Source organism: Nyctereutes procyonoides, unplaced genomic scaffold, assembly GCF_905146905.1.
Source record: "Nyctereutes procyonoides isolate TBG_1078 unplaced genomic scaffold, NYPRO_anot_genome, whole genome shotgun sequence".
Taxonomy (NCBI): Eukaryota; Metazoa; Chordata; class Mammalia; order Carnivora; family Canidae; genus Nyctereutes; species Nyctereutes procyonoides.
In genome coordinates this window covers 50566827-50594484 of record NW_026575142.1, presented here as the reverse complement: position 1 = coordinate 50594484, position 27658 = coordinate 50566827, and the positions used below count along the sequence as shown (strand labels likewise).

At 47.9% G+C, this 27658-nt stretch overlaps 1 protein-coding gene across 3 annotated transcripts in view; it reads right to left on the bottom strand.

Annotated features, from left to right (window-relative positions):
• The window catches only part of ST6GAL1 (ST6 beta-galactoside alpha-2,6-sialyltransferase 1), a 122139-nt gene extending 95205 nt beyond the window's left edge, over positions 1-26934 (bottom strand). The window contains exon 1 of one of the 3 annotated variants that reach the window (XM_055308218.1): positions 26741-26934. The gene's annotated coding sequence lies outside the window, so the exon portion shown is untranslated. Of the gene's footprint in view, positions 1-7323; positions 7483-25633; positions 26200-26740 lie in introns of those variants that run through there. The other 2 variants (XM_055308219.1, XM_055308220.1) reach the window with 2 other exon arrangements.
• Between the last annotated feature and the right edge of the window lie 724 nt (positions 26935-27658).

Here is a 27658-nt window from a genome sequence, read left to right as displayed (position 1 = left end):
TGGCTTGTGCAAGATCAAGTGATTGGGGCATGTGGCCCTGCAGGATAGGAAACTGCCTCACAAAGAAAACAGAGCTGAAGCAGACAGGAAACTGTGCAGCCCCAGAGAGAACAGATGCTTGGTGATATTCTAGAAAGTGCAAAGATCATCGGTACTTCCTCCTTTTTCTTCCTATAAGCATCCCCTGAATCCCTTCCAGAAGCCCTTGAAGAGCTGGGTGTAGACCGGCTCTGGGGTCCCAGATGGCTCCAGCTCACCAAAGTCTTCCAGGGCCTGGGCTGAGAGCAGAGAAGCTCTCCCACCAACACCCAGTGCATGGCTGTGCAGTTAGGTTTTAGTCATCCATTGTGGCTACTCAAGACTTTTTTTTTTTTTTTTTAACTTCCTTCCCAAGTTTATGGCTGGATTTTTGCCAGATGAGGCAACCTGATGGGACAGTCTTGGATTGCAAGTACAACTTGTACTTTGCAGAAACATGGGAAATAAAAAATAATAGAGCAATAATAAGACAGTAGATGTTTCTAGTATATGGTTTTACTATTAAGTGGCCGATCCTTACGCCTCCTGTCACCTTACCAGTGTGACCCATTCAGCTGACCACAGAATCCTCTTGCATTCCCTTGCCCCTGAGTCACCTATATAGACTCATGTGCTTCCTTGCAGTTTTAATATAGCACCCACCGAACTGAAGCCTCCCATAATCTGTGTGTCTTCTGCTCCAATTCCACAAGGGTCACTGGCTTGACATCTAGATTTGGCTTCACTACTTTTCTCCTGAGGGCTAATCAGCCAAAGTTTAACTCCATGCCTTCCTCACGCTTGGAGCCTATTTGCCGCTCCTGCCCTCACTCCTGCCTGCACTATTTTCCCACCTTACAGCCCCTGGCAGCTCCTCAGCTAAGGCCCTCAGTCAGCCCCAGGGGCAGCAGAAGATGATTCTTTTTTTTTTTTTTTTAAGATTTTATTTATTTACCCATGAGAGACACACAGAGAGAGGCAGAGACATAGGCAGAGGGAGGAGCAGGCTTCCTTCGGGGAGCCTGATGTAGGACTCGATCCCAGGACCCATCACGCCCTGAGCTAAAGGTGAAGCTCAACAACTGAGCCACCCAGGTGCCCACAGAAGATGATTCTTAGACTTAGAATCATCTAAGGAAGAGAGCAGATAAATGAGAGGCTGCCTTGGCCTCATTAACTCCCTCATACCTCATGCAGGCATTACCTTCACGTATGCAATGTGTGCACGCTGACCACAGACCACAGCCAGGAGTTAGAGAGCCCACAAAGAACCAAAGAACCCAAAGAAGTTCATGAAATGAGCCAAGAACATAAGAATTTCAGAGCCCAGCATCTGCTGATACAAGCATCCTCCAAACAAGGGTCATTACTAATAGGCTTGGTGAGAGAATGGGTTAGCTTATCCCAAGGGTAGGGCCCAGGCCCCAGCTCCCTGGCTTAAATGAGCAATCACACAAGAGCCGTGGGTAAAAAATAGCCCTGTTAACCCTGCATCCATTATTCCACATTATCTGGAATATGAGCGACTTTTCTGATTGTTTAGATATGGAAGCTAAATTAGCTAAGAGCTCTTATCGATCCTGGTACATAAAACTTTCCAGGATCTAGGTCTCCACAAATTTGCTGAGCTCTACAGTCAGATCAGAAGACACTGTACCCAAAATGCAGTAAGAATTTCTGCTAAAATCAGATGACTTCCTGGATTATTTCTGCCTTCCCCTTCCCTCCAAGCTCTTGTTTCTTCTGGACGGTTCATCTGTAGGGCCCAGACCCAACATTATAGGGTTCCTGTGCTCAACCAAGGGCTAACCACAATGTTCCTTTGCATATTTTTTTTTATTTAAATGTTTTGGGCAACTACTATGCGCCAGGCACTTAATATACTAAATTATTCATTTATTCCTCACACGATCCTATGAGGCAAGGAGTGTTTTCTCCATTTTCAGACAAGGAAAAGGACTTTAGTAACCAGCCAGGGCCCAAAGCTGACAGACAAATGACGAAGCCGGAATTCTCTACACCGGCCTGCCTCCCCCAGGCCTTCTTCCCCCAGTGTTAGGACAGAGCTCCGCCAAGTGCTCTCAACAAAAGCTGAAATTAAAGATGAGTTCAACCCTGAATACAAAGGTTCGGACAAGAAAAGAAATGGTGTAAAGAATTTATTTCCAGACAACCAGAAAAAGGAAGCCCTTCTGCCTCGGCCGTATGCACAACACCCAAAATAAGGGAGCTCCTGTTCATTTCTTTGCGTTGTTAACATGTTGTTGTAGGCAAACAATCCCTCAGCTTTGACTGTGCCTCTGTGAGCTGCCAATCTGGGTATGCACAGAGACACATAAGCCCTTCCTACAGTCCGAGCCATACACAGACATGGTTTCAGGCCTGCCCCCGTCCTACAGACCTCTGATCTCTGCCGCCCAAATGCAACGACTTTCAGCTCTCTGGTCTAATTCTAGAATGATCTCAGTGTATCTAAATAGCATTCTTATATGACTTTTATTCATTACTTCCTACCACAGAAAATGAGCATTTAGCTTGCTTTTACCACCATCCCACGTCCCTCTTCTACTTCTGCTAAACCATTTTTTTTTTTATTAAGTCAACACTAGATGTTACATCCACATAAGTGACGGTTCACAGCCAAACTCTGTGGTGTGCCACGGTTCATTTCTTTCGTGTATATTCCTTCGTTTTCATTTCTGGAGTCCATTAGTGTCTCTCTTGTTTATTTGCTTAATATGCTATATACCTACCACTAACTCAGCCCTCAACTTTCCAACTTTTCCTTTCTTTTTTTTTTTTTTTTCTTGGAAGCTCTCCCTTCTGGAATCTTCTGTCCTCCTACTCCAACCTAAGCTGGTTGCTCTCTGGGCTTAAAGAAGACTTCTTTTCTTCCGTTAATTAACCCCTCTAATTTTGAAGGAACATATCTAGAGTAGCTTCCTCAGAAAGGACATACAGGGAATAGAATAATTGAGATTGCTCTTATCTGAAAATGCCATCATTCTTCCCTCACATTTAATTAATAATTTGTTTGAATATAAATTCTCAGTTGGCAATAAATCCCTCTCAGAACTTTAAAGGTATGGTTCCATTGCCTTCTTGCTTCCAGTGCTGCTGTAAAATCAGATTTCCATGTAATCAGTTTAGGATTTTTTTTTTCTCTTGTGTCTTCAAGCTTTGCTTCTGATTTGTGTGGGGTTTTTTACACAGTGATGTGCTTTGATGCGAATCTTTTTTCATTCATGGCATTGGGCACTCAAGTGAGTTTTTTCACCTAGAAGCCTATGTTCCTCAGTGCTCAGAATTTTCCTTGTATTATTTCTTTGATAACTCTTCCCATTGCCTCTATTCTCTTTTTCTTTTTGTACATCCTCCTATTCAGATGTTGAACTTCTTAGAATGATCCTTTTTATTTTTCATTGCATAGCCCTTTTCTTTCTTTTTTTCTTGGTTTCTAGTCTTTCTCCAAGATTTTTCCAATTTTATATTCCAAATCTTCTATTGAGTCATTGATTTCTATCATACTTTTAATTTCCAAGGGTTCTTTCTTATTCTTTGAATACCCCTTTTGTTGCACGTTGTCTTTATTTTATTACTGTGCTATCTTGTCTGGCCTCTAGGACACCAGTAATTATAGTTTTTGTGAAGTTTGCTTTTCTTCCCACACTGTCTCTATTTCTTGAGAGTTTCTTTTTATGTGGTGGTCGTTTGTCTCTTGGTTTCTGTGTTTTATGTTTCGAACTTTTCTCAAATATCTGGAAATACTTAGAGGTCTTTTAAAATTTAAAAGTGAGAGGCGCCTGGGTTGCTCAGTGGTTGAGTGTCTGCCTTCAGCTCAGGGCATGATCCTGGGGTCCCGGGATCGAGTCCCACATCAGGCTCTCTGCATGGAGCCTTCTCCTCCCTCTGCCTATGTCTCTGCCTCTCCGTCTCTGTGTCTCTCATGAATAAATAAACTAAATAAATAAAATAAAATTTAAAAGTGAGACAACAAAGGCTGACCAGAAGCTTGATGTACAGGGGCAGAACTGCTGGACCAGTGGATCTTAGGAGAGGAGGGTTGAGAATAATCTCCCCATTTTATTTAAAGAACTCCAAATATCAATATCTATAGGCCTTTTCTTTTGGGCTGTTAAATTTATGCAGAGTCCTCTCTAATTTCACTACTAGGGAAAAGGGGATCTAACCCTAGCTCCCAGGATTGTAGGAACTGTCAAAAAAAGAAACCTGGGGTGGTCTCACTGTTCAGTATGTTGAATTCTATTCATTCCCTCTGTTTTATTTTATTTTTTTTCTATTTAAGTTCAATTTGCCAACATATAGTATAACACCCAGTGCTCATCCCCTCAAGTAGCCTCCTCAGTGCCAGTCACCCAGTCACCCCAACTCCCCAACCTCCTCACCTTCCACAACCCTTTGTTTGTTTCCTGGAGTTAGGAGTCTCTCATGGTTTGTCTTCCTCTCTAATTTTTTCCACTCAGTTCCCCTCCTTTCCCTTATAATCCCTTTCACTATTTCTTACATTCCACGTATGAGTGAAACTATATGTCTGTCCTTCTCTGATTGACTTACTTCACTCAGCATAATACCCTCCAGTTCCATCCACATCAAAGCAAATGGTAGGTATTCATCTCTTCTGATGGCTGAGTAATATTACATTGTACATATATACATAGACCACATCTTCTTTATCCATTCATCTGTCGATGGACACCAAGGCTACTTCCACAGTTTGGCTATTGGGGACATTGCTGCTATGAACATTGGGGTGCAGGTGTCCCAGCTTTTTACTAAATCAGTATCTTTGGGGTAAGTACCCAGTAGTGCAATTGTTGGGTCGTAGGGCAGGTCTATTTTTATCTTCTTGAGGAACCTCCACACAGTTTTCCAGAGTGGCTGCACCAGTTCACATTCCCACCAACAGTGCAAGAGGGTTCCCCTTTCTCCACATCCTCTCCAACATTTGTTGTCTCCTGTCTTGCTAATTTTCACCATTCTCACTGGTGTGAGGGGGTATCTCATCATGGTTTTGATTTGTATTTCCCTGATGGCCAGTGATGCGGAGCATTTTCTCATGTGCCTGTTGGCCATGTGTATGTCTTCTTTGGAGAAATTTCTGTTCATGTCTTCTGCCCATTTCATAATTGGATTTTTGTTTCTCAGGTGTTGAGTTTTAATAAGTCACCCCAAGATTGCTAAAACTCATACGGCAATTCAGCAATGTAGCAGGATACAAAATCAATGCACAGAAATCTATACACTAACAATGAGACTGAAAAAAGAGAAATCAAGGAGTCAATCCCATTTACAATTGCACCCAAAACCATAAGATACCCAGGAATAAACCTAACCAAAGAGGTAAAGGATCTACACCCGAAAAACTACAGAACACTTCTAAAGAAATTGAGGAAGAAAAAAAAAGAAATTGAGGAAGACGTAAGGAGATGGAAGAACATTCCATGCTTGTGGATTGGAAGAATAAATATTGTGAAAATGTCAATGCTACCCAGGGTAATTTATACATTCGGTGCAATCCCTATCAAAATACCATGGAGTTTCTTCACAGAGTTGGAACAATCTTAAGATTTGTATGGAATCAGAAAAAAAAACGAATAGCCAGAGGAATATTGAAAAAGAAAACCAGAGCCAGGGATTGAAAAAGAAAACCAGAGCCGGGGCATCACAATGCCGGATTTCAGGTTGTACTACAAAGCTGTGATCAAGACAGTGTAGAACTGTCACAAAAACAGACACATAGATCAATGGGACAGAATAGAGAATCCAGAAATGGGCCCTCAACTCTATGGTCAACTAAAGCAGGAAAGACGATCCACTGGGAAAAGGTCTCTTCAATAATGGTGCTGGGAAAATTGGACAGCCACATGCAGAAGAATGAAACTAGACCACTCTCTTTCACCATACACAAAGATAAACTCAAAATGGATGAAAGATCTAAATGTGAGACAAGATTCCATCAAAATCCTAGAGGAGAACACAGGCAACACCCTTTTTGAACTTGGCCACAGCAACTTCTTGCAAGATACATCCATGAAGGCAAGGGAAACAACAGCAAAAATGAATTATTGGGACTTAATCAAGATAAAACTTCTGCACAGCAAAAGAAACAGTCAACAAAACTAAAAGACAACCTACAGAATGGGAGAAGATATTTGCAAATGACCTATCAGATAAAGGGCTAGTAGCCAAGATCATTCCCTCTGTTTTAGAAAGGCATCTCACGCATGCCCTTCTCAGCACGCCTGCTGTGCCTGATCTTAATCAGGTCTTAAAATCGAGTTTGTTCCTGGAAAGATCCCTAAAAGAAGTTTTAGTTACCAGGAAAAGAAAAAAAAAAAAAAAAACTTGTTTTCCAGGCATAGTTTCAAAGGCCAGACATTTAGGAAAGCATTAACACAGGCTCAGGATCACTTATCAGGGATCGCCGAGGCCTGTTAAGTGTCAGAATTTAGAATACTTCATCTTTTGGAAAAGTGACATGTGGCCCAAACCATATATTGCGTAACACCTGCAGCCGGCTCAAGGCAGCTCTTTCTAATGATACGGATTAATATTTCTGCAGCAGGACAAATGAATGTTTATACTAAGTAGGTTAAAGATTTATAAATAGGCTCATTCTAGTCCAGGACAGGTTTTGCCACCAAGCAGGTTAAAAATAAAACTTGGTTTTCACAGATTTTTGGATTTGGAAATTGCAGATAAGAGATGGTGCATGCATTTTTCCTAGGCACCTCCTACACCTCCAGTCACACTTGGGGCATTTTCACACGGATTTTGTCACTCTGTGGGTCTGCCTGCTTGCAATGAGATGTGGAACAAAATGAGGCAAGTTAGGATGTGGGGGTTGGGGGGAGGCCCGCTTCAACAGAAAGAGTGTCTAGGGGCATAGTCACTTAGAAAGTGTGTGTCCCACTTCTGTGCCAGGTTCACCAGTACGTCCACATTGTCAATTCCAACGGTTAAATCTCAGCCCTTATATTGATTTACCAGCAGCATTCGATATGGTTGGTTATTCCATTTCCCTCGGAAATGTGTTTTCTCTTGGCTTCTGGACTATCACACCCTTTGGTTCTCTTCTGTCACTGGCTTCTCAGTTTCTTTTGTTGGCTCATCTTCACTTGTTCACTTTGCAGCACCTCAGGGAGCAGCCCTTGGACTTGACCTCTTCTGTCTCCTCATTCCCTGGTGATCTCCTGCCATTCGTATGCCAACAATCCTCCAGTTACAACTCCACTGCAGACCTTTCCCTGCACGCCATATCCATATATTCAATCATCTACTCACCACGTTTCCTTGGGTGTCGAATAAACATCACAGTGATGACCGGTCCAAGACTAAACTGCTTTTTCCTTCAAAACTGCCATCCTTACTTCAGGAGACGACAACTTCCATCTTTCTAGGTGCTAGGGCTTCAAACTATGGAGTCAGTCTTGACTCATTTTCTCATGCTGCATCCAGGCTATCAGCAAATCATGTCAACTGTCCTTACGTTCCTGAAAGTGTAAGAAGGAAGGGTGTTCCAACTGAGTGGAACAGCAGTGCAAAGGCTCTGAGTAAAAAAATATATAAATATGTGCTTTATGTTTAAGGGACATGAAGTAACAGAATGAAGTGGCAGAAAATTGTAGAAGCTAAAGTCTGTGAGGACCTGAAGACCAGGTCATGCAGAACCTTGCAGACCCTTCTAAGAACTTTGGCTCTGAGTGAAATGGGAAGCCCTTGTTGGTTTCTGAGCAGAAAAGAAATGAAATGGTACATCTTTTAACATAGTTGATCACTCTAGTTGCTATTTTGAGGAGACCATAGGAGCAGGAATGTAAGTAGAAGACCCAGTGACAAATCTATTCTAAAAATTAAAAGCAGTGATTGATCTGTCCTGGACTGGTGTGAATTTAGAGGATCGAACAAGTGGTCAGCTCTTTGACTTACTTTGCAAGGACAGTTGACATGATTTGCTGATAGCCTGGATGCAGCATGAGAAAATGAGTCAAGACTGACTCCATAGTTTGAAGCCCTAGCACCTAGAAAGATGGAAGTTGTCGTCTCCTGAAGTAAGGATGGCAGTTTTGAAGGAAAAAGCAGTTTAGTCTTGGACCGGTCATCACTGTGATGTTTATTCGACACCCAAGGAAACGTGGTGAGTAGATGATTGAATATATGGATATGGCGTGCAGGGAAAGGTCTGCAGTGGAGTTGTAACTGGAGGATTGTTGGCATACGAATGGCAGGAGATCACCAGGGAATGAGGAGACAGAAGAGGTCAAGTCCAAGGGCTGCTCCCTGAGGTGCTGCAAAGTGAACAAGTGAAGATGAGCCAACAAAAGAAACTGAGAAGCCAGTGACAGAAGAGAACCAAAGGGTGTGATAGTCCAGAAGCCAAGAGAAAACACATTTCCGAGGGAAATGGAATAACCAACCATATCGAATGCTGCTGGTAAATCAATATAAGGGCTGAGATTTAACCGTTGGAATTGACAACGTGGACGTACTGGTGAACCTGACAGGTGTGGTTTCTGTGGAGCGATGGAGGCAAAGTACTGATTCGCGTGGGCTTAAGTCATGAGAGAAGAGGACTACGGGGAGCAAATGATTCTTTCAAGGAACAAAGAAATGAGGCAGCAGCTGGAGGGGTAGATGAGGTCAGGGGAAGAAGTGCATGTGCATATGCGTGTGGGTGGGTTTCAGTGGGAGAAAAACAACAGCCATAGATCGACAGATGGGGCAGGCAGATGGGAATGGTCCAGCAGAGAGACAGAAACATTGGGAAGAGAAGGGACTATTGCCGGAGTCGTGTCCTTAATTAAGTAAGGGAACAGGATGCAGCACACGAGTGGAGGGGTTGGTCGGAAATAGGAGCAGAAATAATTCATCATCCACAGTAACAGGCAGAAAGTAGAATTAATGGGCATGCATTTGGTGGCAGAAGGGTGTGAAAGTTCTCTGATTACCATTACTTTCTCAGGTAAGTGGGAAACAAGATTCTGATGGCGAGTAAGGATGGGAGAGGAGGTGTTAAAGGTTTGCAGACAGAAAGAGGTGTGAACAGTCACCTGGATTAGAGAGAATGGCAGCGGTTCTCTGCCAAGACTGCCCATTGGAATCAATTTTTAAAGCTTGGCTTTAAAAAAAAGGGTACTAAAAAACAATAAAATAAATAAAAAAGGGTACGAATGTCCAGGTCCACTCCATAAAGACTCTGGTTTCATTTGTTCTAGATGGAATTCAGGCAGCACTACCTTTTATGATCTCCCCAGGTAATGCTACTGGAAACCAGAGTTGAGAACCACTGGGCCCAGGGAATAGAGACATGACCTGACAACACCGAAGTCCACTTAAGGATCATGGTCGTGAACTAGAGTGGGAGCAGTCAGGACAGCGGTCTGCTTCTCTACCGTCACACTGAGCTGTGGGGGGCAGGCATGGTGGGGAGAGTGAGCCTGTGTTAACCGGGATTGCGTGAGATTCCTGTAAATTGCACATGGTTAGAGTCCAGTAAATGAAAGCTGCCGTATTTCTATGACGTGCTAGATGACATATATGCTCCTTGTAGCCAATATGAAATATAACTTTGTTTTTATCTCACCCAAATGATTCACTCAATTTGTGTCTATCACAGGGTTTCGAAGTCATTTGCAAGTAACTAAAATCACAAATGTCTATCCTTAAACATGAAAGTGTCCCGTGGTTCTCTTTTGTGACATCGAACATTACATATGGGATCACGGGAATTCACAGGTCATCTCTCCCACCCACCCTCCTCGAGTCCCAATTTGATAACAATAGTTCTGCGCCAAAGTTTTGTGAAGCCCGTCTCCAGGCCACAACACTGGGAGCCTGCACTTTCAGGGTTCCACATTTGCGATGCCTGTCTGGTGACCTGTACTACTCCCTCTGGGAACGTCCACCCTTGATCCCAGCCCTGAGCCTGGAGAGATCTCTGTGGTGATAAGTGCCATCTCAAGACTCCGTCCCCGAGCCACTGTTGGCTATTGGCTAGGTCCCTGTCCACATCTACCCAACTGCCAGAGAAAGACTGCAGGTGCTATCCTGAGCCTAAACTGTGTGAGCTCGAATGCTAGCAGAGGGCAGAAGCCCTCTGGGGTCCCCTGCTGGCCCCCCCCAATGTCCCCTATGGTCAGCTCCTGCCCTCCCTTATCAGTGGATCTCATGCCAAATCCCGCTTGTGAACTTCCTTCTACCCTACCCTAACTGCCCAGGCAAACGCCTCCACGAGGATCTCACCTCGTCTTCTCTGACCCTACCCGGCCCCACGCCTGCCTCGTGCTCTAACAGCAATTTGTGCAGCCCACATTCATCTGCGTCCTGATTATAGACCCACCTCCCCTCCTAGACAGAGGCTCCTCCAGGGAGAGGCTGGACCTCACGTAACCTCATACCTACAGTGCCTCGCAGAGTGTCAGGCCCATCAGGTGGCCAATAACTGAAAATAACTATGACGTTAAAAATAGTTACCATTTAAAAAAAAATAGTTACCATTTATTATCACCAGTTACATGCTGGCACTGGGTTAAGCACTGCACAGGACTCGCACCAATGCCACGAGGTAGCAATGATTAATTGCTACAGATGACAAATTGAGGGTCAGAGAAGATAAGTTCCCAAGTTCATACAGTGAAGAAGTGACCAACACAACAACAATAAGAACAAGAAGTGGCACATCTGGAATTAAACCCGAGTCTATGTGGCTGCAAAGCATGTGGTGTTTTTCCCAGTATGATAGGCTCTCGGAGAAAGATGACCCTGCAGATGGTGAGGGGAAGCCAGGGAGTTGCCTCCCAGCCCCCACTCTGGGCGTCACCTGGAAGGCCTGGGGGACAAGAGTAGGACTCTCCAAATGCAGAAGCATGTCCCTGGGAGGTGCCTTTCATCCCTCTCCTGCTTACCTGATCTTTCCTCTCCTCCGGATTTATAGGCCAGAATAAAATGTTCATTGTGTAGAGCAAAAAAGGAACTGCCACAAGCCCTCTGGCAGGAAGCATCTTCTGGGGATTTATTCCTAACACTGTCATTAACCACCCCCAGCTCGGGCCCTGGGCCAACATCCTCCCAACACCATACAATTGACAAAGGCTGTCCCAGCAGCGTGCTTGGGTAAGTGAAGGTCCAACCCCACTGCTTTTGTCAGAGTTCCCTTATTGCCCTGCTCCCTCTCTCACCTGGGACAAATTCCTATGACCCTGGTTCCCAATAGGAGAAGGAAAAGAAGAGCAAGGTCCTGAACCTGACTCCACCCACCCTAGGGCCCAGCTCCATGCATCAGCCCAGAGAACTTTCCCTACTCATCTTGCTGCTTGTGTCTCACCTCGAAGGCCAGAAGTGACAAGTGGAAAGGGACTGCCCTGAGTGTTCCCCACCCTGGGCTGCTGCATCTCCCACTGTGCTCTCACGCCTTGACCTTACCTGGAGAGCACCTGCTCATGCTCACTGGGAATGGCTGCATCCTGGTCTCAGGAGGCAGAGGGCAAGCATAGTGGGGGAGTGGAGGGCACTGTGCTGAGAACCGGATCAGCATCCTGCCATCCAGGGGGCCGCTGTCTCACGAAGCTAACACATAGCAGGAGTATGGTGTGTACGAGATGAAGGGTCTTCTCTTTGCTGTAGGTGCCAGCAATTTGAGGGGCCCATCCTGACTTAATGCTGAGCTATAAGGCCTGTCTCAGAATAGCAGAGAGACCAGCAGGATGAGGAACTGGTTCCTTCAAGCAGTACAGAGTAGCTTGGCTCTCTAAAACCATCCCATCACCCCCACACACAACAGGGCTTTTGGAACCCCCACCGCCACCACCACCACCACCACCAACTGCCAGTGGCATGCTAGGCCCCACTCCAGACCCTAGAACAATCCCAATCCTTCCTGGGGCAAATGAGAGTTGCCTCCAGACCACACTAGCAGAGTCCTGAGGTCTGGCTGCCAGCCCACCCTGGTGTGCTGTGTTAGAGACCGATGTCTTAGAGGCCAGGGCCCTGCCTTGTTCTCAGCAGCACTCCTGAAAAGTAAAGACCGCTCCGGAGGCCCCTGGCATCTGTCCTTCCTGTCCCTCCTCCAGACCGCGAGCCTCCACCAGACAGACATCGGGGGGGCCTGCTTGCCTGGCAGCTCCGACATTCCTTCCCGTAGCCTGGCACGTCTGGAACACCCTCCTCTGCCCTGTGTAACTCTCCCGCCTCGACACCGGCCCAGACGTTGCCAGCAACCAGGAAGGCAGGGGCCTCCTCTCGCCAGCCCAGCGACGGGAGACACCCAGACAGAGGACCTGCCTCCCTCCCTCCCCGCTACCTCCCATCACAGCCTCCAGCTGCCTGAGTCAGGGCGGCACAGCTTCTTGCCTGGTGACCAAGTTGCGTGTTGCAGGCCTGCAGGGAGCAAGTCCGGGACTGTGGCGGGTTTTATGGCCCCCTGTGGGTGCTCTAACACATGTCTCTAAGTTCTCAGAAGGGCAAGGGGTGTGCCAGCAATAACAAACCCTTCTGTGTAGCTCTTTTATACTTTGTCATCTTTTCACATCAATGATCTAATTTGAACATAAAAACAAATCTGAGGGTAGGCAGCCCCACAATTATCATTACCTTTTATGGATAAGGAAATTAGGGGTAGGATTAAGTAGCTTGAGGCTACACACAGCTACAGTCTGGACCACAATTAGGTTTTTATATTTACCTAAAATTTACATGTAAGAGATTTATATTTCATCAGTTTGTATGTAGGTAAATTATGTATAGTTACCTAGAAAGTCTTTACCTATAAAAAATGTCTTTTATATCTATTTGTGTTTTTATATTTTATGTTTCACAAAGACTGAAGGTCTTCCGTGCACCACAAATCACAGAGCAGTAGAAAACCGTGGCCTTTGGCGTGCTGGCAGCTCGGGGGATTCAAGCCGCAGTGCAGGCAAATAAATCTGTCTCTCAACCTCAGGTTCCCATCTGTACCAGAGGGATAATTATACCCATTCTCTAGGGTTGTTGGGCAGCCTGGAGATACGGTGTGTCACACCTGGCACACGGTGCATGCTTAATGAACAGTGGCTACGCTTTCATCCATCCTTTGTTCTCCAACCATCGCAAAGTAGTACTCACAGCTACCCAGACATACCAAACCTTCACTGCTCCTGCTCCCCGGTAGGTCAGGGATGCCCTTCTCCCGTTCAAGACCTATCAGAACTCTTCCCGTTCTTCAGCACCCAGTTCAAACCCTATCTCTTTGGTGAAACCTTCCCCTTCATCCTCTGCACCCCAGCACCCACTACCCACTGGATCGTCTGGTTTACAGCATCTCATCCTGCCTAGAATTCAGAGTTCACAGAACTGACTCACCAACTTCCCCATGAAAAGACAATGTTTTATTCATCTATTTTATCTCCCATCTGCTTTCCATACCCTGAGCATCAGTACTTAACAATACTTTTTTTTTTATTTATTTGTTTGAGAGGAAGAGAGGCAGCATGGGGTGTGGGGGGAGGGCCAGAGGGAGAGGGACAAGCAGACTCCGCACTGAACGAGGAGCCCCACGCAGGGCTCCATCTCAACACCCTGAGATCACGACCAGAGCTGAAACCAAGAGTCGGACCCTTAACCAACTGAACCACCCAAGCGCCCCAACAACACCTTTTGACAACCTCATACAAAACTATACAGAACTAAAAGCCACCCAAGATCCCACCACCCAGAAAAAAAAAAAAATAGATGAGTATCATTCTTCACATGTCTCTACATTTGCATGTGGATAGTAAGGTGGAAGAGGGAAGACTACAAGAAACAAGGATCCTGGAACTACTAAATAAAATAGTTATTTTTTAGTTTTGAATGTTATTTTATCTCCATTCTACATAAAGGTTAAGTTTTTAAAGAGCTGAACTTTTCATGAATGTTTCTCCACCAAAACAGATATTATTTCCTTAAAGATGCCTCCGAGCTTAAGAAGGAGTTGAAAGGTTGGAACCATGACTTTTTCTCTTTAGACAGGACGGGAGCGGGAAAGTTAGCAACATCTGCATCCTCCCATGTCCTCCCCCAGTCTTCCACTTCCCTGACCTTCTTGGTACTTCTCACATTCTATTCCTTAGCCTTCCTGCCCACCCTTGCTTCACTTCTATTTGAGTGGATTAAGGGCTCACCACTCTCTCTCTCTCAAATAAATAAACAAATCTTTAAAGAGGGGGTATTCACCAAATGACCCTTAACCCTGCCTTCCTAGGTACACCTTGGGTTCATCCTTTTCATTGGCAAGTAGGTTTTCCCAAGAAGGGCTCCTCTGTCCTACCTTAGAATTCTTGCTCTCGTGACAACTGGCCACCTGCCTTATCCCTGCAGAGTGAGTCGCATCAGTGTCGAAGTCTTCGGTCACACTGCCTTTCCCTCAGAACCCTCTGAGTATTTCTTCTCTGCGTTCTCAAGTGTTCCCCTGCTGCTGATCAAGCCTGAGGCCCAGGCTTCTGCTCTGGGCAGAGCTGAAGTGCTCCCAATATCCACCTTCCTCCTTCTCCTTTTTGTTATAGGAGGCCTTCCCCAAGCCTGAGTTCTAAAAGGGTGCTCAGCCCCCCCAGCTGGAGATGCTCTCCCGGCCTCCTTTACAGTCAGGTGTGTCTGTGTTTTGGTCAGTTGACGGTGCACAGAAGTGACATGTGTCTCTACAGATGCCCCAATGGCCATTCTGAGAGATCACCTCTGCAGGCCTTTTAGATCTCTGATTTTCCCTGATTAATCTCCTTATCATTGTTCCCAGCATATAGTGTGATTCTCCTCGAGCCTTCCCTAACAACTTGGTTTTCAGTACGTACAGCTCTGTTCCTTTATTAACTTCTCCACGGTGATGTCCGTATCCTCATTTGTTTCCTTACTCTGTTTCATTCCACAGTTTGCTCATCTTGTCTCTGAGCTCTCCACTGATTATTTTTCAAAAAACTTTATTTGAATGCTCAAATGGATACTGTCTCTCCAACCCAAGAGCCGACTCCAAGCCCAAAATTAGCTTGGGAGATGGGGAGAACAGGCCAAAGGGATCCCACTTTTCATTGGGAAAGATGGAATAATTTTACTCATAGGTCATCTGTGGTCATCCACCATCCTGATGCTCATTCTTAAAGGAACAGCTCAAGACCCACCTGTTCAAATCTCTTCCAGCCCAGATTGATGGCACCCTCTCCAGCCCCCAAAAGTTTCTCTGGAACTAAACATTCACAGGTAACACATGGGCTTCTAAGTGACCCTGGAACTTAAGAGAAAGGGCAGGAGTCGTCTTCTCCCCTGTCACACATGGTTAGGCACATAAAGGATTTCTCGGAAGGCCTCTGGAGTCCTGATTTTCTGAATGAAAAGGAGGGCAAAAACTAGAACCAATACTCAGAAGAGATGCCTTCAACACCAAACCCACTAATCCCAATTTATGTTGGAAGACACCATGATGCGGGTGGAAGGAAGAAGATTCAGTAGGATATTACCCTTAAAAGATCAAAAGGGAAGGCACAAGCACCTTAGCCAGCAAGCTAGACCTCCCCACCCTGCCTCTGTAGGCACTGCTGTGGGATTAGTCCAAGTACAAGCACTGAAATTCATTTCCTGGCTGACTCTGAGCAAGTCGAGGAACCTACTTCAGCCTTTGATGCCTTCCTTACCTGCTAAACGGAGGTGATAATAGTATCTGCCACATGGGGAAGTTATGAAAATCATAGGGAATGCAAGTGATGGCCCAACCCAGGCCCACCACTTCCTGCCTTATGTGCTCTCCTCCAGTAACACCAACCTGCTAGTGGTCCCCCCACACCTTTGCTCCCACAGCTCCTTCTCCTCCAAATACCCTTTCCCTGGAGGGCTAAAAGCTACTGCCCTCCGAGACCCAGCTTAGGGGGTCACCTGCTCCAGAAAGCTTTCCCAAACATGCTGTACCTTCTTCCTTGCTTCATGACATTTTTCATACAGTATTGTAACTAACATCTGCATGCCCTCCTCCAACTAAGCTCCTGAAGAACAGAACTGTGGGAATGTCTGGGTCTCTGTTCTAAAAATGCACATTGTACAAGGGCTATGGCAGGCATTCAATGTTTGTTGAATGAACGAACAAAGCAAGGCCTCCGAAAAGAGGAAGAGGGTGACATGGGAGGTCTGTCTGCCACTAATTTCCAAGGCCCTGCTTGTTACGCTGAATACATGTGGGCACGTTATCTACAACACATGCTCTTTATGTAAATATTCCCAATGCCTAGCACAACAACTAGCACATAATAGGCACTCAAAAAATATTTGATGAATAAATTAATGTTGAATAAACTTTAAAAGAGAAGAAATTGTTTAAGAGCCTAGAACAACAGGTGCAAGATAAGCCCTTAACAATGTCTTTATTGAGTTGCATTTAAAAGCTAAAAGCATGTAAGGCACCCACCAATCTGTGGCCATACTCACTACTAGTGTGTTTATTCCCAGTCATAACAGATAATGAATCAGGTGGGTATCCTAGCTTTAAAAGGCAAGCAAAAAATAAATAAATAAAGGCCAAACCAGGCTTGACGCAAACAACTTTTACCAAAAAGGGGAATGAGCAAATGCTATCCACACATGACTGTCCCACGAATTCTTTCCCTCATATGTTCTCAGGGGAATTATAGAAAACTTCCATCAGCCCCTCTAGGGAGAATTTCAGCCAAGCTCCCAGTGAAACTAAGGGTGAGACCACTTCTCAGATTCAAAGGACTTAGAATTATTAGCAGTAGAAAAATCCTGTAACTTAACACAGAGAAAAAGCTATGCCCCATGCCAGCCTCAGTCCTTAGCAGCAGTGAACCTTCGGGTGAGTCTCTACCCCTCTCTGAAGCTCAGTCTTCTCATCTGCAAAATGGAGCTACTGATACCCAGACACGGAGTGTGGCTGTGAGAACTGCATGTATGAGAGAACATATAGTGTTTCATCAGGGCCAAGAGCACAGCAAAAGCCCAGAACACGGTGAACTTGCCAGGTCACCCTCACAAGACTCCACTAAAGCTTAACTCCAAGAGGCTCTTCCCTTTCCGCCGATAGAAAAGGACGACGAGCATTATATACAGCTGGTACTGTCAACTCTAGCCCGGAGGACCTTCAAGAGGTTGCAAAGGGTAGAGTGTTGCTAAAATTAAAGCTGAATGACGTCTCAGCCCTGCTAGGGAAACCAGGAGATGGATGCAAATTTAGAAAGACTGTAATAAAAAAAAAAAATTTACAATCACCCTCCTGGGACACGTAGTTCTTTTCTGGTTGCCAGATTTCCTGGTCATCTAAAGTGTATGTGATATATTTATTACTGTGGAAATAATTTATGAATATAAAGTCAGGTAGAGCTGCAGCCAAGGACAGAACAGGAGGAGGGTTGCCAAGATCCAGGGGAAACAATGTTTAAGCCTCCCTGGAAGGCGTCTGTTCGATGCCACCTGCACAAAGCAGGTGAGACCTGCTCCGGGTCCTTCCTACGGAACTTGCCCCAATCCTCCAGCCCTACTTTGCCTCTTTCTGCTTCTTGCCCCACGGTCCTAGACTGCCAAGGTTGGAAGGGGCTTCGTAGGCATCTAGGTCAACTCACCAGCCAAGCCCCAATCCTCTGATGGCCAACAAGGTCACGTGCACGTTGGCTCCAATACTCCCATGACCTGCCCCGGGATGTTGCCTGCTCCACAGCTGGCCAAGTGGGCTCTGTAGGGTCCTTCCAGTCTGCCACCCTGCAACATCTGCCCCAACCTGCGCTGGTCCTCCCCTCCCCCACAACCGCTCCACATGCTTGGTAGCCTTTTTCCATAGGAAGAAGGTGCCTTTTATTATCTCCTGCAGCCAAGAACATCCAGTTTCCACATTTATCCCACCTCCGATACAGAAGACACCTCTGTCTTCTAAGTGGCCCGTCTCCGGGTGCGCTGCATTTTCCCACGATCTGCATCGGAGCCAAGGAACACTCCAGAAGGGTCTGGATCAAGCAGAAAGGGCAGAGAGCCCCGGTGCACTCCCTCCTCTAGGCCTGGCATCAAATGCCCCCTCCTTCCCTCTCCCCCTCCATCCCCATCCCTCTAGTTCTAGTCGCCCTCCCCACTCCCTGTATGCCCCCACCCCCTACACACACACACACACACACACACACACACACACACACACACACACGGGGTCTCCTCGGGCCCTGGGAACAGAAACAAACTTGGCAGTGCCAGGGACAGTGCAAGGAGGAGGAGACGGTGATGACGCAGCTCAGTGTCTTGCCCTTGCAGCCTAGGGCACCCAAGCAGCCAGGCTATCTCCAAAAATAACCCCGTCCAAACAGTCAACCTCTTAGTAATTTCCCAGGAGCCCTTCGTTCCAGCTTTCCAGGGTGTGGTCCCCAGTATCCCTGTGCCCATTTCCCTCGGCACCCTTTCCAGAGCTTAATGGATTGGATTCATTTAACCACTGACATCTCCAACCTTCGTTCCATAAGTTGAGGGTCTAAATACAGTTCGAAATACGTTTTTATGGAACATTTTTATGGTTCAGTAAACATCCCGATATAGAGCATAATGCAGCTATGAAAAAGAAAAAGTATCTGTATACGCTGATAGGGAAAGATCTTCAGTACGTATAGTACAGTGGAAAAGGCAGGTTTGTCATGGATGGGCAGAATGAGATGGAATCTATTCACTGATTCTTTTTTTTTAAAGATTTTATTTATTCATGAGAGGCACACACACACACAGAGAGAGAGAGAGAGAGAGAGAGAGAGAGAGAGAGAGAGGAAACAGACTTCACACAGGGAGCTCGATGTGGGATTCGATCCCAGGACTCCAGGGTCATACCCTGGGCCAAAGGCAGGCGCTAAACCGCTGAGCCACCCAGGGATCCCCCACACGGATTCTATTCATAACCATGAATACACACATAAATGTACATACCAAAGGGGCTGAAGGACCCACAAAGTACAAAGAGTAGTCACTTCAGAGAGAAGTGGGATTGTGGAATATGGGAAAAGGTGAGGGGGTCAATGTTTTACCCTGTTTGAATATTCTAAGAGGAAACAGGTTTCATTTACTGTGTGTATGAAGAAGCCCCCTGACCTTAGGGATACATTTCTCCCTTTGTCATCAAGCATCTCAGAGCTGGAAGTGGCCTGGAGAGCTCAGACTTGGGTCCCTCAGGCGGGGTGACATGCACCTTGCCTAACATACAGCTAGCTAGCGACAGCTGAAGACCACAAGCCAAAGCACTAGGCATAGTGCTGACATAGTGGCACCCCCAGAGGATTAAAGAGAGGGCTTCAACTTAATTACTAAAACAAATCAACTTCCTTCTTTTAGTTGAGTCAGAAATTCCTACTTGGAGGAACAGCCAGATAGAAGAAACCAAGCTCATCACACCTGGAGGAAAAGGGGTCCCAGACAGGGCCCGTCACTCAGGCACAGCCAGCAGGCCCTACCTTTCCCGGGCCTCCGTGCACCCAACTATGAGTCCAGAGGGAAAGACTGAGCGGAAGGGAACAAGGAGAGATTCACGGGCATGGGGTGCAGTGTGCGGCAGGGGCTCCCCTGAAGCAGTCGCCACCTCCTCAGGATGAGACTGGCAGCAACACTCCCTGAATGTGTCTCCGGTGGTGGGGTGGTGGGGCCACCAGTCTGTGACCTCGGTGCCACAGGGAAACTCTGCCTCTCAGGAAGGGAAGGCTGGTTCAAGTCTGACTCCATGACCTAACGTGGAGCTGCTTGGGCTATCATATGGATTACCTCATTCAGTACTTGCCAAACGTTTGTGAGTGTGCTCGAGGAAATTCACAAGTCACATGCCAAGCGCAGACAATTGGCAAAAGGTGGGGACACTCTGCAAAATTAGGCCTCCTGACTCTAAATTCAGCGTTCTTTCTATCCTGTCAGTTTGGGATGAAGCAGCCAGGGCGTCCTCACTTGAGCAGTAAAACTCCAGAAGTTCTCCAGGTGGCACCCTCCCTCTCTCTCTCCCTCTCCCTCTGTCTCACACACACACACACACACACACACACACACACACACACACTCACACAGAGTCCCATAACAGTCACAGCAGAGACTGGCTCTAAGAGCAGCACCACTCAATGCCTCAAATATGCATCATGTTGATAAGATATCTGCGATGTGCTTCAAAGTCATGTGGGGCTATAGATCAGCTCTAAGTTGTGATAATTGTTGAAGATAAGTGATTGTTTACAGGGGTTTATTACACCATTCTTTCTACTTTGGCATATTTGAAATTGTCCATAAGAAGACTTTTTGGGGTGCCCGGGTGGCTCAGTCCGTTAAGTGTCTGACTCTTGATCTCCGGGTCGTGAGTTTGAACTTCAAATTGGGCTTCACACCAGGCATAGTGCCTACTTAAAAAAAAAAAAAAAGAAGAAGAAGAAGAAGAAGAAGGAGACTTTTTTATAATGCATCATGCAAGTGATCATTTCCTTCTCAATTTGTCACCTAGTAGGCGGTTCCATTTCAATGAACTTTCTGCTTCCCTCAGCACAGAAAACTACACAAGGGCCTGCTCTCATGTTAAGAAAAAATATTATGGCCACGGTTTCTGCAGGTTGTGAAAAATCTCGACAATAATAGCCATCACTTAGTGAGTCCTTCCTGTGTACCTGTCACTGCACTGGACCCTTTAGCTATGATTTCATTTAATCCTTACAGCGGCCCAGTGAAGTAAGGGCTGTGCTGCCCATTTTATAGAGAAGGACACTGAAGTTCAGTGAGCTTAACTAGCTTGTCCAGGTCTACACCTGTGATAAATGATGAGCAAGAATTCAAATCCTTCATCACAAGAAAAAAAAATTCTATACGTGTGGTGGTGGATTTTTTTTTTTTTTTTTTTAAGATTTTTAAATTTAGGGCAGCCCAGGTGGCTCATAGGTTTAGCACCGCCTTTGGCCCGGGGCCTGATCCTGGAGACTGGGAATTGAGTCCCACATCAGGCTCCCCGCGTGGAGCCTGCTTCTCCTTCTGCCTGTGTTTCTGCCTCTCTCTCTCTCTCTCTCTCTCTCTCTCTCTCTGTGTGTGTGTGTGTGTGTGTGTGTCAGGAATAAATAAATAAAATCTTAAAAAAAAAAAGGTTTTCAAATTTATGTATGAGAGAGAGTGGGGGAGGGGGAAAGGAGAGGGAAAGGGACAAACAGAGTCTGTGTGCTGAGCATAGAACCTGACTCCAGCCTCGATCTCATGACCTTGCGATTATGACCTGAGCTGAGACCAAGAGTCGGATGCTTAGCCAACGGAGTCACCCAGGTACTCCTTAACTAGACTTATTGTGATCATCTCACAATATACACAAATATCAAATCACTAAGTTGTATGCATGAAACTAATACAATGTTGTATGTCAGTTACACCTCAGTAAAAACGAATCAAATCCTGAATTACTTGTGCTCTAAACTTCTACTGCTCCCCCAATACGTAATACTTTAGCACTTGGAAGACTTCATATGTAATTGGGACTGAACCTATGAACGGTTTTTTTTTTTTAAGATTTTATTTGTTTGAGGGGATAGGGGCAGAAGGACAAGTAGACTCCTCACCAAGCAGGGAGCCTGGAGCTGAGCTCTTTTGATCTCAGGGTCCTGATATCAAGACCTGAGGCCAAAGTCAGATGCTTAACCAACTGAACCACGTAGGCATCCCTATAAAGTTTTTAAATGATCATATCCTTTAAAATGTGACCCAGTTATTTTAACCTTAGCATTCTATCCTATGGAAAGTACCTTGGAATATAAACAGAGATTGATTCACAAGCATGTTAATCACAGCATCAATTACCATACGGCAAATTAGAAGTGGCTGGGGTACCCCCATCCCAGAAACCTTCCTAATGCTTCCTCTGTGCTCCCATAGTACCCTGTACCAGTCTCTTGCTCCCCAGTGTCCTCCGCTGGACCATGAGCTTCTTTAAAGCTGAGTTCTTCTCATATATCTTTGATTTAGAGTGAGCACTAGAATACGTGAGGACTGAATTAGTAAATGACCATGGATTTGCTTACTTAATACCCACAGAAACTGTTCAAGTTGTTTGGAGGTCACAAGAGTAGGACTAGAACCCAAGGTCACACGCAGGGCCCTTCTCCCTCCACCTTAGACTTTAAACTTTTTCTAAAATAACAAGTAACATAAAAATGGCTGGAGTTTGGGGGCGCCTGGGTGGCTCAGTCAGTTAATTGGCCGACTCTTGGTTTTGGCTCAGGTCATGATTTCAGGGTGGTACCCACATCAGGCTCTGCGCTGGATGTGAAGCCTGCTTAAGATTCTCTCTCCCTCTACCCCCACGTGTGCTCACTCGCTCTCTTAAAAAAAAAAAAAAATAGCTGGAGTTTGAATGCTCGAAGCAGGTTGAGATAGAAGGAGGATGTTGGAGGCTCCTCCCTCCACAGGCCCTCACTGAAATATCACTGAAACGATCAGAGCCCTTGGGCCACGTGACCTCAGATGTGCTGAGCAGCAGATACGGGTGATGAATGAAAGATGTAGTTTTGATGCTGATGTCAACCATGACATGTGTATCTGAGAAGGTTAAGCAAGAAAGACAAGTGATAATGCGCATACAGCATGTTCTCAACCATTTAGAGAAAACAAATCCATTAGGAAAAAAAAATAAAGGAACAGAGGGAAAATTGCCAAATGTTAACAGTGGTTACCTTTGAATAATGGAATCTTTTTCTGTTTCTCTATACTTTTTTGTACTTTCCAAATTGTCCTCCATGGGCATACCTGAGTTTCATAATCAGAACAATAAATAAAATTTAAGTCACCAAATGGATTCTGAAGGCTACCCTGAACCCTACCCATTACCGTAGTAATGACTTTGAAACTGAATCGCTTACTGTGTTACTGTTACAGCTAAGATTAGAAAGAATCCATCAATTGGAACCAGAACGACATCATGTAGTTTCAGTATACATGCATACAAGCGAGAAAAAGGTGTTTTTCCCCAACTCGGTTTTTACTGAACAAATCACTGATACCAGGTCTAAGCAAATTCTCAGTATTATAATGTTCCAGAAGATTACTATAAATGTCACTAATGAACTATTCTTGTCATTTTTTAATGAAACCACATCCTCACACTGGTAGAGAGTTACATTCTCTTTGAAGCCTTCTCTCTTCTATTGGGTCATTTACCACGTGCTCTTGGTTTGACTCATGAAGAAAAGGGCAACCCCTCCCCACCCCCACAGGTCAATATTGAGATAAATTAGATCTATTTTCTGTGGGTTTCTGAGGATAATTTCTAAAAGGGAGATCCAAATGTGTTCTGAGCAAGAGTGACAGGGCACAGAATGGATCTGACTCTTTGTAACTCCGGGTCAGCAAAGGACCCCACCCCTAGCCTGCCTGCTTACCAGTAAATACGAAATGGATGAATGGAATCACTTCAGATTGTACAACCTGGGCATGAACATTATAGTTTCCCTTTTTGTTTGTTTTTTTACTAGGTTTATTTACCTTAGAATCACATATACCTCACAACCACTCATGGCCCCTTTACAATTTGGCAGACATTCACACCTCTTTGCTAACTAGGTAGGGCCTCCTATCTTAAGCAGGGTCTCCTATTTTACCCTGTGGGGTTACTCTCCCACCAACATTCTCTACCACCTACAAAGCCGGTGAGTACACAAGCCTGCCAAGAGGTCTGAGCGGTCAGAGCATGCGTCACATGACTTGATACCCAAAACAAGTCCAGGAGACACAGACCCAATCTTCCCTCTCACATTATCCAATCATATCCTCACAGAACACAGGAGAGAAGGGTTGACTCAAACCCGCTCCTCTGATTCTAAGGCGTAAGCATCTTCCATCCCACTAGCACAGTCTGCGCAGAGACTGGGCAGGAAGGACGATCAGTGCACTTCCTAAGGAAGGAAACTGCAGCCGCTAAGTGGGGTCTCTGGCTTCTGGCTTCTTGTTGCCTTTTGCTTTAGGATTATGCTCAAGGCAGCTCCCTGCTGGGCAAGCAAGCAATAGACAGGGAAACACGGAGGAGGCCAGGACCAGGGTAAAGTAAATGCTAACTATGATGATAACCATAATCTTCTTTACCATAGCTACCACGGGGATCCAGGGCTTTGTTTAATAACCAATACCTATTTAAATCCTTAAGGAACTCATTCTCTGACTTAGAGGGTGTTGTTATAACAACCATCATAACTTTGACTTTACTCTGGGGTGCCAACAACTCATTTGATGCAACGGTTTTCCATTTACACAAAAAGAAACACTAAAAGCAGCAGACACCTGGCTGCATGTCCTGGGGCAAGTGATTTCTCCTCTTTGGGGCTCACTTTTCCCATCTGGAAAAGAAAAGGGTCTGGCCAAATGATTTCTGAAGTTCCTTATAAGGCGAGCATCCTGATAAGAAAACTATACTCCCAGGCCCTGTGGAATGACCACAAACATGAAACCCTCTAGAACCCCTAAAATAAGAAACAAGTGTAACCAAGAGATAACAGGGACAGGACATGAGCTCTGGGGAAACCTGGACTCGAAGCGTTTTTTTGGTTTGGGTTTTTTTTTTTCTTTTTTTTTCTTTTTCTTTTCTTTTTTTTTTTTTTTTTTTTTTTTTTTGGTTTTCCAACTTTCCCACTGCCAAATATAAAAATAGGCAGCTAACTTCCACAGAACTCTCAAAAAGAATTTGATTAAATAAAATCAATGAAAACAATGCTTTGTTCTCCCACAAGTGGCTCAGGAGTAGCCCACTTAAGAGACACTTTCTTGCCTGCGGGGCTGATGTCAACAGCCCCATGCTTAGGCCCAAACAAAGACCTCCTGGCACAGGGATGAGAGGCGAAAACATCTAAGTCTCCACAGTTGGCCGCATTCCAATCTGAGGGCAAAGGGGCAGCGGGTACAGAAAAATAACTAACCTTATGAAAGGCTAGGAGGAGAGTCAAGAATTACTAAATCTATTTTTTCTCAAATGAATAAAGCACTCTTGAAAGGGATAATGGAAGGGTGCAGCTTTCAATCTGAATTACTTTCGTTGTTTAACTCTGTTCTGCCTATGGCCACTGACTTTTGACCACAGAATCCGGGTTTTGCCTTCCGTGGCTGGCAAGGCTGGGAGAGGCAGTATGGGAGTTGGGAGACCCATACTCATACCCTCTTTCCGATTTCACTTGTCTTAAACTCAGACAAGCGGCTGCACCTTCCAGGTCTCCATTTCCTGCTTGTAAAACAAGAGGGTTCACCAGATGCCCCTCTAGATCCGCAGGAACAGTGGGTTAGGGCTGACGGCCCTCTGGTTCTCCCCAGGGCCGGGCTGAACCCCCACCGGTACCGGCAGCCCCACTGCTCGGCGAGCACCGAGCACGGAGCGCCGTCTGGCAGGGGTGCCCCCACTCCCGCACACCCACCACCCACTCCCACAACCCGAGGGGCTCACCTCTGCACCCACATCCTCACCTAAGAGGCCAATTCGCCCTCCCTGCCACGTCCCCACTGCCAGAACAGGTCTGATGAACTAAACCTGCCAAGCTGAGCAGAGCATGTGTGTAAGCAAAGAAAAAGCCAAACCAACAAGAGCCCTCTCTTATCAGGACCTCAGAATTTCGCTCAAACTGATAGAACTGAAAGATACGAGCGTCCCTACCCAGCATAGGAGGCCTCGGCGAGCCTCGCTGGTAAAAACACCTAAGAAGCCCCAAGCCTAAAGGGGCCGAGGACTCCCGGGCTGGCTCTTCGCAAGGAAGGGACCAACGAGGCGCAGCGCAAGCAGAAGGCCGAGGAGACCGAGCCCGCGCCGCCGCTGCCTCCCGGGGCGCTCTCTCCGCAGGCCGGGAGGCTCGCGGTCTCCCACCGGGGCCGTCGCCCGAGGGCAGGGCCAAGGGGGCGCTGGGCTCCGTCCTGCCTCGGGGCGGGGCCCGCGGACCCTTGATTCGACCCTGGTCTCCGACGTGCGGTGGGGGCGACGGGCTGTCCTGGTCACATCAGGGGACGCATCGCGGCCGGGGCAGGTCTCGGCCTGGGTGAGCCTTCCGTGAATGCTTTCGCGTTTCGTTTCCCCTTTCTTTAGCGGGGCGGTGCGGCCGGAGGGCCGAGGGGTACCTCCCCCGAGTCTCCGCGGTCCTCCGGCAAGCGCCGCCCCCAGAGCCGCTCGCTGGCCCGGGCTCCGCAGGGAGGCCCTCCAGGGCCCGCGGGGCGCGGGGGTCCCCGGCCTGGGCGCACGTGCGTGTTGCGGCGCCTGAGCCCCCACCCCCGCCGCAGGCCTCAGTTTCCCGGTCTGTGAGGCCAGAGCCAGAAGCCGCGGGGGGCGGAGTCTGCGAGGCGTCCCACACCTGACCCGGGGCGCGGTGGAGAAGCGGGGCTCCCGGGGGCCGAGCGCACGTGGGTTTGTTGTGGGTCCGCAGGCTCGCGGAGCCCGGGGGAAGCAGGGCGGTCCCCGGCCGGGACACACGCGCGCGCACGCACACCCCGGCCCGCCAGCGAGACCGCTCAGGCGGCGCTGGGCACCGGCTCCGAGCGCCCGCGCCCCGCGCCCCGCCACCCCGCGCCTCCCCGCGCCCCGGGCTCCGCTCCCCTCCCGCCTCCCCTCCCGCGCCCCGGGCTCCGCTCCCCTCCCGCGCCCCGCCGCCCCGCCGCCCCGCTCCCCTCCGGCCTCCCCTCCCGCGCCCCGCTCCGCTCCCCTCCCGCGCCCCGCGCCCCGCCGCCCGCCCCCGCCGGCCCCGGCCCCGCGGCCGCCCTGCGCACCGCGACTCACCCGCTGCGGCCGCTCCGCCCGCTCCGCGCCCTCGCCGGCCGGCGGCCGCTCCTTTTGTTAGCGCCGGGCAGTGCCCCAGGCGTCCTCGCCAGCCCGGCCCGGCCCCGCGCTCCCCTCCCCCAGGTGCCGCCGACTCCGCGCCCCGCGGCCGCAGGGGAGCCCGGCAGCTGCGAGCCGGGCGCCGGGTCCGGCAGGAGGGGCTGCTGGGACGGGGGGGCCCGGGGCTGAGGGTGGAGGGGCCCGCGAGGGAGGGGGAAGAGCGCGGCGGAGGGGCGGGGGAAGCGGCGGGCTCCGTTATGCAAATAGTCGGGCGGACGGGGTGGGTCCCCGGTCACACGGCGCCCCAAGCCCCCTGGCGTGGCCCTGGGGGGGGGGGACGGCTAGGAAGCGGGCCTCGGGGCTAGGGTGCCGGGTGAGCGCAGCGCGTGAGGCCGGGACCCTGCCTCGGGCTGGGGAGGTCGCCGCAGGGACGGGGGAGGGGCGAGGCCTGCGCGGGGATCCCCGGGGCTCGCTCCCCTCCGCACCCCGCAGGTCCCCGACGGGTTTGTCCTAACCAGCGGGAACTATAAATCCTGGCTCTGCCACCGACCGACTGCGTGACCCTGAGCAAGTCCCTTAGCCTCTCGGAACTATTGTCACGTAGAATATGAAGCCACGAGATCCCTTTCACGGGGTTTGACAAGCACCTGTCAACATCGGGCGCGGCGCGTCCTGGGTGCTGTCGAACGCCGCAGACACAGAAGGGGAACGTGGGCCGGGAGCTGCCTGCGGGCTGGGGCGCGAGGCCTGAGGTCGGCGGGGGGCGGGGGGGTGTGAAGGCCGCGGGCTGCTTTCCTTTCTGGGAGGCTGATCTGGGGCTGCGCGGGGAAGGCCAGAGGAAACCGCAGGTTGAGCAAGCGTCGCCGCTCTGTACATACT